Source organism: Bombus terrestris, chromosome 6 (assembly GCF_910591885.1).
Source record: "Bombus terrestris chromosome 6, iyBomTerr1.2, whole genome shotgun sequence".
In the NCBI taxonomy this organism is placed as follows: domain Eukaryota; kingdom Metazoa; phylum Arthropoda; class Insecta; order Hymenoptera; family Apidae; genus Bombus; species Bombus terrestris.
The window spans coordinates 11707153-11721471 of NC_063274.1; the positions used below are offsets into that span (position 1 = coordinate 11707153).

Here is a 14319-nt window from a genome sequence, read left to right on the forward strand (position 1 = left end):
CCAACGATAACGAGATTTATTTCATTTGCGTTAGCAGCCTTCGCCGATAAGACATGCGAGTCTGCTGTTTAAACTTTGTTTTCGTTTCACGTATCGAACATTACCGTACGAATATTCGATATTTGGTATAAGATGGTTACATGATTTATATTCTCATACCATATAAGTATTCGTATATTCTATAGCTCTCTGCTGAATAATAGATATTATTTTACCTGGGGCCAATAACTCAATTCACATCGAAATATATGAATACAACATTACATGTATATACTTTGTTTCTTCGTATCGTGTGAATTTTAGAGACGAAGAAAATACGATTTTCCATATTGGAAGACAGACATGCAGAAACTATTCGACAAATAATCTACCCCAAATATTGGTGAAAAAACGCAAATAGTCATTAACGCGTATATTCGTTAGAGCGAAATGCCTTTTTAGTGTTTCATAACGCACTTATTAATTTCACATTGTTACACTGTAAACTTAAGAGTCTTCTATTTCATTCAAATACCTTAATCGATTCGAACATGCCAAGTCGCCGATAGTCATCATGGCGCCACTTTAAGTCACCAATGACCACTGCATATGTAAAACACTCAACGTATTAGATATTCTAATGCGACTTTTCCTCTCGGATTTAACAGTCTGCCAAAACATTCACTTTTCTTTTTTCCTCAATCGCCTGCTAACGCATGTGCGAAACGTTGAGCTTGCGTCCGCTATGAACCGGTGCTATTACGTGACCGGAGACATGTATTTGAGAATTTGCTCGAGCCCCGATCGTGTGCACAATACTGCAGAAAGTCGATCTCGCCAACAATCGTGTGACCACATAGTTATACTATAACCACTGGCGCCAGGGCTTCGTAAACATTTGTAAAATTGTTATCGCAGTGAAACGCTGAAATCGTACGGCAAAAATTCGTGTCAGCTTGGACAAGCTGAAACTGCATGCTCGTAAAACAGATAGAAACGTCGATAAATATTTGGCTGACGGGAAAGTAACGGACCGTGTAGTCCTAATTTTTCGCAGTCTCGAACGATATCGAAGGATGTGGTAAAATTCGATGACTACCGTTTTATCGCCACATTCACGTGAGATTCGCTGTTAATTTAGTTGTATCGCTGTTTATGAGGGAATTAATTACCTATATGAAATTGGTCAGATCGGATGTTATCTCTTATTTGAGATAAGTGGGAAGATAGAAAGTTTGGAAATCAGATTTCTGTGACACTATTTTTAACAAAGATCTGTTGCTGGTACTTTGATGATTTTTTATACCTGACAGAGTAATAGTATTATAGTATAGGATTATAATTACCTGAAGCGAGTTGGAAAATAAAAGATTGGAAATTAAACTTTATATTTTCTCCTTTTTGTTAAATTTTTGTGGTCATATTTCGATGATTTTTGATCTGTGACGGAGTAGACGATGCTGTCGAATAAGAATATAATTACGTAATTAGATGAACTATTTATGTGCGAAAATTAAACGAGTGCAACGGTATTGTATGATATACACAAGTCGTTATCTGCTCGAGCCGATTAGTAATTGTAATAAAGCCTGGGCATCTCGATTAACTATTCAGAGCATTCTGTAATTAGACGTGTCGTTTACGACATCGTTGTTAGATGTATTAGTTTCGATAATGTAATTCGAAGTTAGATACTATTTGTTGACTCTAAATTATTACGATTATAATTCAAGCGCGGAATTGCTTATGATCCACCTTTATATTACCCAAGTGACTAAAATATCAAATAATCCAATATTTCTCGACCAGTTGATACAGGTTTCTCGAGTTTTTATGGACACATGATTATAATATTTATTGGATTAACTTCGAATAATTAAATGCTAACATTCGAAAGTGTAATATTTCAAGTATTTATGATAATAAAACACATTAATGATAAAGTTAATACATACTGTTGTTTTTACTGCTTGAAAGTTGTTGTTTCAAGCATCAAGGTATGCGCGGAATTCATGGGAAAATTTCTTTCTTCTGTTTATTGACAGACATTCTATTCTAGCACCAACACCAGCATGTAACTTATTAAAATTACAAAGTGTAATATATTCGAGTAATAAGAACACAATTTCTTCAATAAGTTAGAGGACACAAAATCCCTAATATCCTCGATATTACAAATTTTTAAAGTAATCAAGAATTTTGTTATTTCGTAGACGTTTTTAATAAAAATTTCATAACCGATCAACTGCTTTTTATTACCATATTACACAGATTAAAATTTACACGCAATCATGCCATAATTTCTCAGATATATACTAAATAAGGTTACAAAATTCAACATACAAAATATTTCAACAAACATATACAAACTTACTAAATGTAAAAATGCCCAGCCTAAAGCTACCAAAATAATAAGGAAGAAATAAGAAAGATGAAAACCTTCAAGAAACCACATCCTCGGTTCTATTATTAAATTTCTCAGAGAAACACGACTAACACCAAATCAATCAAGAGACGACAAAAGTTTACATCAATTGATTGCAAATGGAATGCGTGTCCTGTCGAAAAGCTGGCGTCCACAGAACCTCTCGTGGAGAGAAGGAAAACTTTGTTACCTGTCGCGTAACTAGAATCTGCCGGTCGATCGAGTTGTCTGCGGTTTTCCCTCTCTGTGCGGTCGTTGGATAACGTCCAGCTCGAATCACCTTCGGATACTAATGCGTGGCATAACTTTGACACATTGATCTTAAGCCGATAAAACGTGGCGAAACGGCGTAACATGCGGTCACGCTCGATCCAAAGAAAAATATCTACCGTCGTTCTTCCTGTTTCATGCGTTACAGAAGGCGCGTGCGCCGCTTGTCCAATGCGAATCGCGCACTATACGCGTTATCGCGAAGAGCACGACAAAGAACGCTGTTGGTCATGACTTTGGACTCTTCCGTTGATCGTTAGGTAAAAAATCAGTTGTCCTTTGATGCGTTACTTCCCTCTTTATTGCGGATGTTCCGTGAGTTTCGCGTCAGTAGAAATATCAAACTACATCCGTTGCGTGTATATACATGTATTGTGTTATCATTAGATACTACATAAATAGTATTATAGATTGTTCGAGTGTCGATGCAATTGCGAACTCTTTTTGCAGCAGCTAGTTTTATTTTTATAACAATTTTATAATTTTAGATCTCCAAAATCGTTATTCCTGTTCTTCAACAAAGTTTTTGAAACAGGAGATTATTTATCTTATCATAATGTATCATATACGTTACAAATAATTACATATCATAAGCATATCTATATTGATTGTTATGTTACTTATCTATGATAAGTTATTTTAAAGTGTGCTGCTAAATGTTCGACAGCTTAGTTAGCGTTTCTATTCCGAGTGAATTATATTCGTATTTGGAGTTAAGAACGAAATGGGAACAATTTTCAAGATTTTCTGTTTAAGCTTACTGTCACTGTTATGTTTCCACGAGATTAAAGCACAGAGATTGAAACTGAAGATTAAAAATCGAAAAAGTCTCAAAGTACGTATTATATCGATCTATTTATTGACATGAAGGGTATAATTCCTATTCTGACATTTCTATTTTCGTATAATTTCTACGGAATTGTATAGTTTACCTTGTGAATTTCCCAAGATCGTTTGATATTAAACACGATTCATTGGTGAAAAATTACCAATTGGTGATTTCTTATGATCGAGCAAGTGAGTCACACGTTCTTTGAATCGAAATACGCGACTGAATCTCGTTGTTTATGCTGCCGGAAATTAAAGTGGGATCGTCAATGTGAGAAATCTCAAATCGCGTCATCAATTCACTCTGCAATGTTGACGAGTATGTATTAGTAATTTCAAAAGACTTTTCCTAACGCAAATTGTGTAGGAGGTGAGCAAATATCGTTAATCAGATCCGGAATTTGCTTTATTTCCTATTTTACATCATGTAATCAGAAACGGTAGATGACAGTGAAAGTGCATTATTTACTTATGCTCAATGTTATATAATACTGTGCGTACGCGCATATAACGCTACAATTGACTTCTATTAGTTTATTTTCTCTTTTACCAGAGAACGTTTGCATAAAGACAAGTATAATGTGTGCAATAAATTGTTTTTAATAATCTGCTTAAAGTTTGTTTAGTTACTCTGTTTATAATTGGCTTGATGTTATTCTAAAGCAATACATACATATATACATAGATAATACAATTTATACATAGGAATCTAATTCTACGGTGAAAAGATTTGAAATCAGAGTGTTCCACAAATACATTCACTTTTTATCGTGAAATGGCAACGTCACGAATCTGTTATTATCTTCGCCTAAATTCCGCAAGTATACGCGCTGTTCACGTCACGCCTTATCTATTTCATTTTAAAACCATCATTTTTCAACGAAATCAATCCTGACAATTTTTTTCGTAGACACCGTGTCATTCTATATGTTTGCTCGAAGTAAAACGTGCTTGTATATGTATACACTTACACGCAAAAATTTAGCGTGTGTGCATCAGGGTCCAATGCACCGACACGTATTCTCACATGGGAATATTTTCATGCGTGTGTACGTACACGCATGTACGTCTTCGCGTCACCGATTGGCTCTAGTAGCAATGGAGGGGATAAGGAAACGCCGCGCGGTGGGGAGAGATGTGGCTACAATTCCACTCGGTTTCGCGTTGTGAGTGAGTGAGTGAAAACCAGTCAGTCAGTCAGTCAGGCGAGCAGGCAAGAGCATGATCGGTACGGGAGCTCTGTTACGGGCACCCTTGAACGATTCTTGTATGATCGACGCGTGATTATGGATCGTTACGATCGAATACGTTGGTAGTCCGTTGAAAAAAAACGAAGAACGTCGCCATATTAAGTTCGACTCGATCGGAATTCTGTAACGGTCCACTGCCATTGGTCCACTGCCACGAAAACGTGAATTCGAATTTTTATATCTACTCGTCGAATGTTCATTGTTGTGTTCCTCTACAGCATTTATTTTGATTATTCCATTTTGTGAATCTTTATAACCTCGTGTGCCTGTTATCGCAACATCGCTCGGTAACGACCGATATTGTTCGTTGTACTGTTTTTTTTCTCTCTGTGCCTACCAGTTTGTATTTTAAAGCTTGTGTAAGACGATATCGATAGATCATAGTCGCGGACACCAATGAACGTTTCCCACGGTAGTGTCGTGCCGCCAGTTTTGTTACACGTGACAAGTGAACAGACACTTGCAGGAAGATGCCTAGCCAAACTACTACTATTCTACTAAAATGTTCCATGGTGGACGTGCCCGCCCTTAATCACGTGAAGCTGAAGTCCTTGTACGGAGTAAGTACTTCTCGATATCACATCTGGTCTCTGTAGTTTAAGTACATCTCGTTGTGCAATAGCGTGCGTTTGATAAGGACCAACCTCTAGAACGAACATAACGGTACGCGGGCATGCGGTGTATATCGTGTGTTTGTTGGTGACCCAAGACGATGATATATGGCCTTCGGAAAGAAGATGCGATTCAAAAGACTTTTACCTAGTGTGTGTATGTATGTATATACACTAAAATGTAGCATATCATCGGTTTTCTAAAGGAGTGAAATGAAACTTTTGAGATATTTTCAAAACTTAAATTTAGCAGTGGATGGTTCACTAAGATGTAAATGTCATAATTACCCAACAAAAATACGTTATTTGACAAGATCAATATGAAATGACAATTGAAAGTAGGACATTAACCTACAATCCACATTGTAAAAGAAATGAAGTACTTCCAATGTTGTATAGTCGAATAATTAATAACCTTTTACTGAAAATTTTGTAATTCAAATTTCCTGAAAAATTATTTTTTTATCTTAATAAACCGCATCCATATATGTATACATCGAATGTTTTTTACCGCCTTTTGTGTCGACAGCATGGTAGGAGGCGCTTTTGTTCATCTCATGAAGTTTAATGGATCCTTTCGAATCACCCGCGAATCTTCTCTCAATTTCTCTTCGCTATATAGTGAAAGCTTTTGAAGTAATATTAATTATCCCTACACAATGATTTATTATATCTTGCATTCGATATGATAGCTTTCGATCTTCGAGTCGAATGCTTTTTACACGGAAGGATATTTATATTTGAAGGTTAGGATGATTCTTATCATTCGCTATTCCGATGGTATTCTTAACGAAAACAATAGGAATATTTTCAACATATAGTACCTCACGAAAGTGTTTGATAACAGTCCAATATCCATTACATTAATAAATCTTAATGTTCAATGAGATTCAATTGGAATATGTATTCGTTTGAAGTAAATATTTTGTAACTTCTATATACATTTTCCCATGGATTTCAAATTTTACCAATATAATTATAACTTTCGTATACCACAACACAATATAAATGAAATTTATATATAAAATACGTGCACAAAAGTTTTCTATACTAATTGTTCAAATACTTTCGTGTATCAATCTATGTAAAACCGTAAAGTATGTTTCTAGAATCTCGCGAAACTTTTTGTGTATCGGAACCGGCTGTTTCCTCGTAAAGTCGCGTGCGTTGACCACACTGTAGTTCGTTGATCGAGTGGAACGGACGAATGGTCTGCTTGAAAAAAAAATTCACTCCCTGGTGGTGTGCTGCACGCGTGGTATAGCCGCGAGGGCACATGACAGGGTGAATAAAAGGGAAGGTCTGACTACGGTGTCTGGAGATGTTTGTGCCTCATTAACGTTAACCTCATTCGACGCGAATGCAGATGTATACACGAGCTGGGAGGCGTCTGTCCAGGAGTCTCACGCTTGTCTACTTATAATACATGTGCACGCCCGAGTATCCATAAATATGTGTGTGTAAACGGCACAAGCTAGGCGTATCGCGACGAACACAGTTCCGCTGATGATGCACACAGTGCATCATTGTAATGTTTTCAGAGGCGTGAAGGTCTAAATTATTTTTGGTTACGAGAGGCGTTTATTCTTAGGAGCAGATTGAACGAAATACAATAGATATGTTAAAACGTATGGTCATATGAATTTTCTATTTGTTAGAAGAAAATGAATCTTCGGTCGGCATTGTCGTATTGTGTGATTGTATTATATGCAAGTCGCGAGAAGGCAACCATATACGTTCGCCAGTGCACACATTTGTATAACGAAAGCGCAGGCTGATCGCACTGGTGCACATACGGTACCTCGTATTGACAAACGGACAATGGTCGCGCGTTTACGACGCAAAACACGTTGCCGTACCGGGAAAAGTGTCAACCGTGTTGTTTGTCATACTTCGATAAAGTACACCTTAACAGTGTACTGTAGACTAACATGCAAGAGAGTACTGAAAGGGATGTGAGAAGAAACACGTTATAAAGAAGATGCTTAAAATTATTATCGTGGTTTGTTGTAATTATTGGAAATTTTAATCGTGCCAAGTATTATCGTTTACTGTGAAAACTGACAAATTATTACCTCTCATAAAAAATAACCACATCGAATTTAATTGTTCGACCGCTTTGCGGGGAGACGCGATCGCGAAGGAGCGCGCCAATGAGAGTCGTAAATTCCCGTTACGATTTGATAATCGACGCCACGAGTCAGTCGATCCCCTATTTCGATTAAGATAATAGGAGTGGTTAATTGATTATAACACCGAATTAACAGGTTACAATATACACTTTATTCCAACAACTTTGTAGATATAGGTATTTAGTTACGCGTGGTGCATGTAGATGTATTCTCAGCAAAGTGTAAGTAATAAGTTAAACTGATGACTGATCAGTGAACGGAAAACCAGTCAAGAGATGGTGACTGATCTAAGGATGAAAAATCAGTGAAGTTTGGTGACAAACTAGTGATGAGTGGAAATAACCGTTGAACATAGGAAAAACCTGCTTTTCCCATTTCTTATCTGATTGAATAGTAACACTAAGAAACGTCCCAACTTGAATGACGTTTTGTAGTAATTGAGGGCCTTAACAGTAACATAAAATGTTTAGTCTTATGACAGTTTCTTGGAATTATAGCGGTCCGACAAATTATATTTGCACAGCTAGTGCCTAGTCTTGACTGAAGGATGGATTCCGGTTTATGTAGAGGGTCACCGGACATGACATTAATTATTCTTCGAAATACCTATTTATTTACAAATACTCGAGGTACGTCTTTATGTCGTATCTACAAGTACGATATCATTCGATGTATTTCCGTAGAGCAGACAAAGCCGATTGTCTTCGTTTCTTATTCTCAAAAATGTTCACCTGATTTTCACGGGAAAAAAATATTTCTACCGAGAAAACGGGTGTTCGTTTTACATATTAATTACTTACACTATCGTTTGAAGCAAAAGTGTAAGAGTAGTAAGTCATCTTTATCGATACGCAAGAGTAATAACTTTCATTATCGGATAACAGCACGACTATTGATATCGTGTAACGGTGTAAGCAACGTGACTCCGTTCCTAGAAGTAGCCTCTCGCGTTTTCTCGTGCATCCACGCTCTAAATATAAGCGGACACCAGCGTGCGAAGCGTTGCTTTTAATTCACTGTCACTGCTGCAGGAGGGAAAGGAGAAAGAGACACGGTTCGTGTATGTGGGAAATAGAAGCGCGATAAACTCGAAAGTGACGAAAAATTGAACGACCGCGGGGATACACGTGCATGCACGTGCAGAGTCTACACAGATATGCCTCAGGCGGTTTCTTTCATCTGCAATCTTGAGAGTTCTCCATCGCTATTTCCCACCGGCAGATAAATAAATTGATCCACGACGGAAAGCACGATAACTGCTCGATATTGCATAGAATACAGTCATTGTGTTGTAATTGCACACACTGAGTGACGCGCGATAAGATCCTCGTACAAAATACACGTATGGGTTAAAAGAAACGAGGAAGCAACGATGTGGAATCACTTTGCACGTTTTATTGCCATATTTTTTTTTAACTTATTTCACCGTAACCTATAATCGTGCAATTTTGTGAATACATTGTGATACATTGTTCCTGGTTGAACAACGTTTCCCGTAAATCGATAAACGCGCGTTGCTTTTTATTATCTAACTGGAAAGCCATTCGAGTGTGTTAAAAAAGTGAGCGCTCGTCGCGCGGCCTGGATGCTATCGCAAACATCTTCGAAACCGTAACGTTTGTAAAGCGTAGAGTGTAACGTGATCCATCCGAGTTCGCGAGTAAACGAAAACGATCTTATTGCGTAGTACAGCATTTTTTTTCTCCCGGGTATACGTACTATAGTAGGAAGACGCGTCTATAAACAAATAATATCCGCTATTTTTTTTTTATCGCGAATAGAGACGTTCACTATATGTTTAGAATATATATAGCTTCGATCGGAATCCATGGTAGATCGAAAATAGAAGATATCGAACAGACGAACGTTTGCTCGGGGCGTGTACCGTTGGTTCCGAATATTATCCTGCTATGGCCTGGGGATAGAAATTACCTGTCTCGGGATCAGCATCGCTTTAATTCGATAACCTGTTCCCTTTTTGTCCGTCGATTCCGCTCTCACGGAGACCAGGCCGGGACAACTGTAGCTGTTTCTGCTTCATTTTTTGCTCGACCTCGTATGTACTATATATGTATGTAGTCTGTGTACACCTGAAACGAAGTGACCAGGTCGAGCCCGTGGCCGTGAAAGTTCTGTTTCACTTGTGTGTTTACAGGCCATCAGGGCCGTCTCTCGTAGCTTCCCTGAGACTTGGATAATTGTAAAAGGGGTCTCCGCTAGTCGCCTCGAGGAAAAAGGGAGAAATTTTCGAAAGCAATGACGGATCTTCTCAAACTCGTTGCTCGTCCATTGAGCATCACTCGTCCGGTTTTCCAATCCGTTAACGCGCTTTCTTGATTTTTTTTCTTCTCACACTGTATACTTGATTAGAGAGTTCGATCTCAACTTCCATTTACGCAGAAGCGGTAATGATAACAATGTCAACCGGTACACCACGAAGTGTTACGGTTTCCTTTTATATAGGGGAGGAAAAGTCGATCTGGAAATTAGATTGTTTCCTTATTGCATATTGCTTGTGCTATCATAATATCGTAATGCGTAGTTTTGTAAGTTGTGAATAGCGAGATATTTAATTATCTCGAACGAAGTAATTTCAAATCGTACGATTGAACTGAGTTGATTTTTCTTTTTTAATCAACACGGAACAAGGGGCACGAGTAGCGCATTACTCATACATCTTGGAGATGCTTCAGATTCAAACTGGAGTAAATTTTAAAAGGGAAATCCCATCCCCTTATTTCAATATCGTCGTCCCCCCTACTAGATTTCATTGTTTTCTGTGCTCGACTCACGTGCCAAATAATACTCCATCTCGCCATCAGAGGGTTGGTCGAGTGTCTGAATTCACAGACGAAATGCGTTTCGATTTCACGCGTGTAATACTTGATGACGACATTCACGGCGGTGATAAAGTTTTACTGGTCATAATTTTCGGAAATGAGAAGGCTTACGCACCCAGGGATACGATGAAGTTATTTCAAACGATAATATGTTACTCTGAATGATCATATGATGGAAAGCAAGTAACCTCGTAGTATTAAAGTATCGAATTATGGGTTTCACGATTGATAACAACGAATGTTATCAAACTGCTATTTATTAACAGACCAATAAACGTCGAACAAATGAAATACATAATTTCCGATTAATAACAGCCGGCAGAGCAGGTTTCTCTTCGCTTTGGGCGACAAATCGGATCATCTCGCAAACACTTTCATGAGAATGCCATTCGTGCGCCTAATACGTTTCGTTGCGTTCGTATTTCGCATCGACCATTTATGCAATTTAATTATTTAATTCTATAATGTTCGTGTGATCTGTATTTTTCTTCGCTCCTCGAAACGTCTATAGTGTATGGTTATGTACATGCGAGCGAAACGCACGCGAATTGGAAACAGCAAGAGACGTCTAATAAATGTTCGGTTACAGTAGCGTGAATCGTACTTCTTGAAATAGCTATTGGTGTTGCAATTGATAATAAGTTAATAGTCTCGTTCGTGTTTCGAGTGATTCAAAAGAGTTATTGTTTTTTTATGAATGTGATACGTTTGACGTTTTTCGCATGAAGTAATGACTTGACTGGCTCTTACGTATAATGTAGAATGAGTATTAGTCAGATGCTAACTTCCGATTATTTTGCATCCTAATACAGGAAAAGTAGTATAATAATATCATTATGTATATCTTCTCGTATTGAAATAACTTGTTTCCCATAAACCTACCTATTTATTTCACTTTTTATAGATGTTTTTCTTAAATAAATCGTTTACGTTTCCATCACGTTTACAAATCGTTTATGTTCCCATTATATTCGTATTAGAAATAACATTAGAACATCCTGTTACATACTAGTTGAATATTAATAATAGCCAGATGTAATATTCTGTGACCAAAAACACTGCCAGATTGTACATGAAATTCTCATTGTCCTTATACGCTCAAAATAGCCAGACAAATTTGTAAGAACATTACAAAACATACCCAAACCTTGCAAACGTCTCCTGTCACAGTACATACGCTCCACTGATAGGATTTCTCGCAGTCCAGTCGCTGCTTTTCTCGGCACGAAACAAATGTGGCACTCGACGAAAGGCAAAAGGGGTTTAAAGTCGGTTCGACATAGCCTTTCACCAGTCAGCAATAAAATAATTCGCCTGGCAAGCAAACACTTGACTACTCCTCCCTGTCCTTTGGCCGCAACAGACGTCGCCTCTTCAGCACAGCCCCTTTTTTTCCTTCTGGTGCGTGCGCTCGCCAGTCAAAGCGGCCAAACGACGCGCTACGTTCTCTCTGCGTGCATACTACTGTATACTTATCATCTATGTACTACGCGTTCTCGCCGCGTTACCCTCGCCAGAGACGAAGGACAAGCCCTTCCACGTTCCCTTTTTCGCCTGAATCCAGCGTGCGCTCCTCCAGCCTCCTGCGCCTCATGTTCGAATTTTTCTTGTAATTTAAGATTACAGGAGAATTACACGATAAGCGTATTTTTGCTGATTTCTTTACTTTCGCGTCGCTATATAAATTTATCTTAACAACGATACGTATAAAATACGTGAGATAACGATATTTATATTATTGTATGGTTTCACTTTTGTATGGTCTACATATGGTCCTAACTTTTAGTCACAAACCAAAGGATGTCAAATTGTTAAAACATGCGATATTTTGCATTTTTCAATATTTTAACACTTTGCTGTCCGCATAAATTTACTAATAAGTTTAACCAAGTAACCTGCGTCTTTTGGTAGGAAAATTTCAAGTTCGCACACTGTAGAGAGCCGACTTGCACTTAGCAACACGTTGGCACTGGACGTGAAAGTGTTGATATCGTCAGAAAAATGTATGAAATCGTCTGTTTGTCGAAAAATCAACATTAATCACCTGCTTGGCTACTGCAATTAGAAATTTACAAAAGATGAAGTTGATCAATTTGATTTCTCAGATCCTCGTATATAAGAACATAGAATGTACTTAATCTCAGAGAATGATTGCTAAAAATGTATAATTTTCACGCGTACGAACTGATGCTCTTTCTATAGTGTACGTACGATAAAAGTTGAGTAAACGAATACTCGAACTGAAGTGTCCTTTTGCGCATCGCCTCCATTGGGTACGCGATCAAAAACTGTTCTTCTCTTTAATCGGTCACGCTCCATCGATACCATTGTCGGTCGATCCTCTCTCTTTCGGAGACCAGTTTCAACGGAACGAAAGAGAGGAGCATCGTTGCGTGCCGCGTGCACGGCGTGCAATTAACTTACGCAAAAATCGCGGCCGCCCGAGCAAAAAGGTAATACCGGTTGACGTTTTTTGCGAAGAGGGCGCTGGCATATTGCGAAAATACTCGTCCACCATCTTCTTTCCTGCGTGTTACTGAAGAACAGATAAACGAGCTCCTGTTTTTCGACCGAGACGAATCGTGCTCCACTTCCGTTTTCTTTTTTCCTTTTTTCTCCCATGTTTTCTTCTTCTTTTTTATTTGAAAGCTGGTCGATCCTCGAGTGAAATGGTTTTAAGCACTTCGATACCGTGTAAGTAGTTTCCTTACTGAGTTTAGGTAGGTTTCTTCGTGAAGGTTTTTAGTAGCCGGTTTGAAGGATCCAAGAAGGTAGCGGTTTTGCGACTTCTTAATCAGGTATTCTAGTTTGGATTCTACGAAATTGCCAGCAAGAAATTCGATAGTTTTCGATACCATGTTCTATGGACGATGATGCTGTGTGTTATGAAATATTTCATACGGAAATTATTTATTTGATAATAGAGATAATAAAAAAGATATATGTATCGGGTATACTGCAGTCATTTGAACGTAATAGAAGAAGGTATATGTGTGTTTTAGATGATAATATATCACTTTTACCACCCTGTTACAGAGATGAGAGTATTTCAACAAGTTTCTTGTACGCCAAGAGCCCAGGGCCTTTTGAAACTTAAAGTGCTACTCTGTACAACGCTCTGTTTCTCATCCTTGATTATTAAATCAGAAAATCAAACGACGACGTGAACAAAATTAAAAAGTTTATATTCAAATTTAATACCTGTTCTATTATCATTTTACCGAATTATCTATTTTATTTGATAAATAAAATAAACGTTAGAAAACTTTCAAACTTTTGCATTTAGATCTACTAAACTGCATAAAATCTGTTTACTTGAACAAAGTTCGTCATCAATCAAACTCGATCGATAAATTCTCCTTCTTTCCTCATCGACCTTTCCGAATCAGTTACCGAATCGAAGCACGTACACGTTTCTCGAGCGCTAATTGGTCACGTGTGCTGGCCCCAGAAAAAATGTGAAGAATTTTTCGCAGCAACCGGACGAGCCATACCATGTTGCAACGCTTTGAAATGGGTTAAGATTTAACCGTCTGTTGCTAATACCAGAAGCGGTTTCACCGATCAATGACCACCGGCTAATTGATACTTGTGAAAACGTCCCGACTAGGAAATCCTTCGTCGTGCACTTGCGTCAGTGTCTGGCGAACGTACTGCTAGAAAACCACAAACGCAGAGGATGCGAAGAACTTTTACTCGCTTTCAAGAAATTGATAATCCATCAATGTGTAGAAATTAATTCCAACGTGTGTTTGGTTAGCATACAAATTTTATTCGTTTATTCTCCAAAGTTTTTTTTCTTTGTATAAAGTATGTTCGATATAACATTTTATATAGCAATCTGCTAGATCATGATATCATTCTATTTTATTAATTTATTTTTCAAAGTCCTTTTTACACGGTATTTCTTATGTAAAATAATACAAAGTAATTCGATAAGTTATGATGTTCCCGACAATCGAATCTTATATATTTTATAATCAG

At 37.8% G+C, this 14319-nt stretch overlaps 1 protein-coding gene and 1 long non-coding RNA gene across 4 annotated transcripts in view; both read left to right on the forward strand.

Moving 5' to 3' along the window:
• The window catches only part of LOC100643889 (probable serine/threonine-protein kinase dyrk2), a 263981-nt gene that overhangs the window by 187464 nt on the left and 62198 nt on the right, over positions 1-14319 (forward strand). The window lies entirely within an intron of this gene.
• On the forward strand, positions 5192-5857 carry LOC125385257. Its single transcript, XR_007224330.1, has 2 exons — positions 5192-5312; positions 5375-5857. It is a non-coding gene; the product is annotated as an uncharacterized LOC125385257 (long non-coding RNA).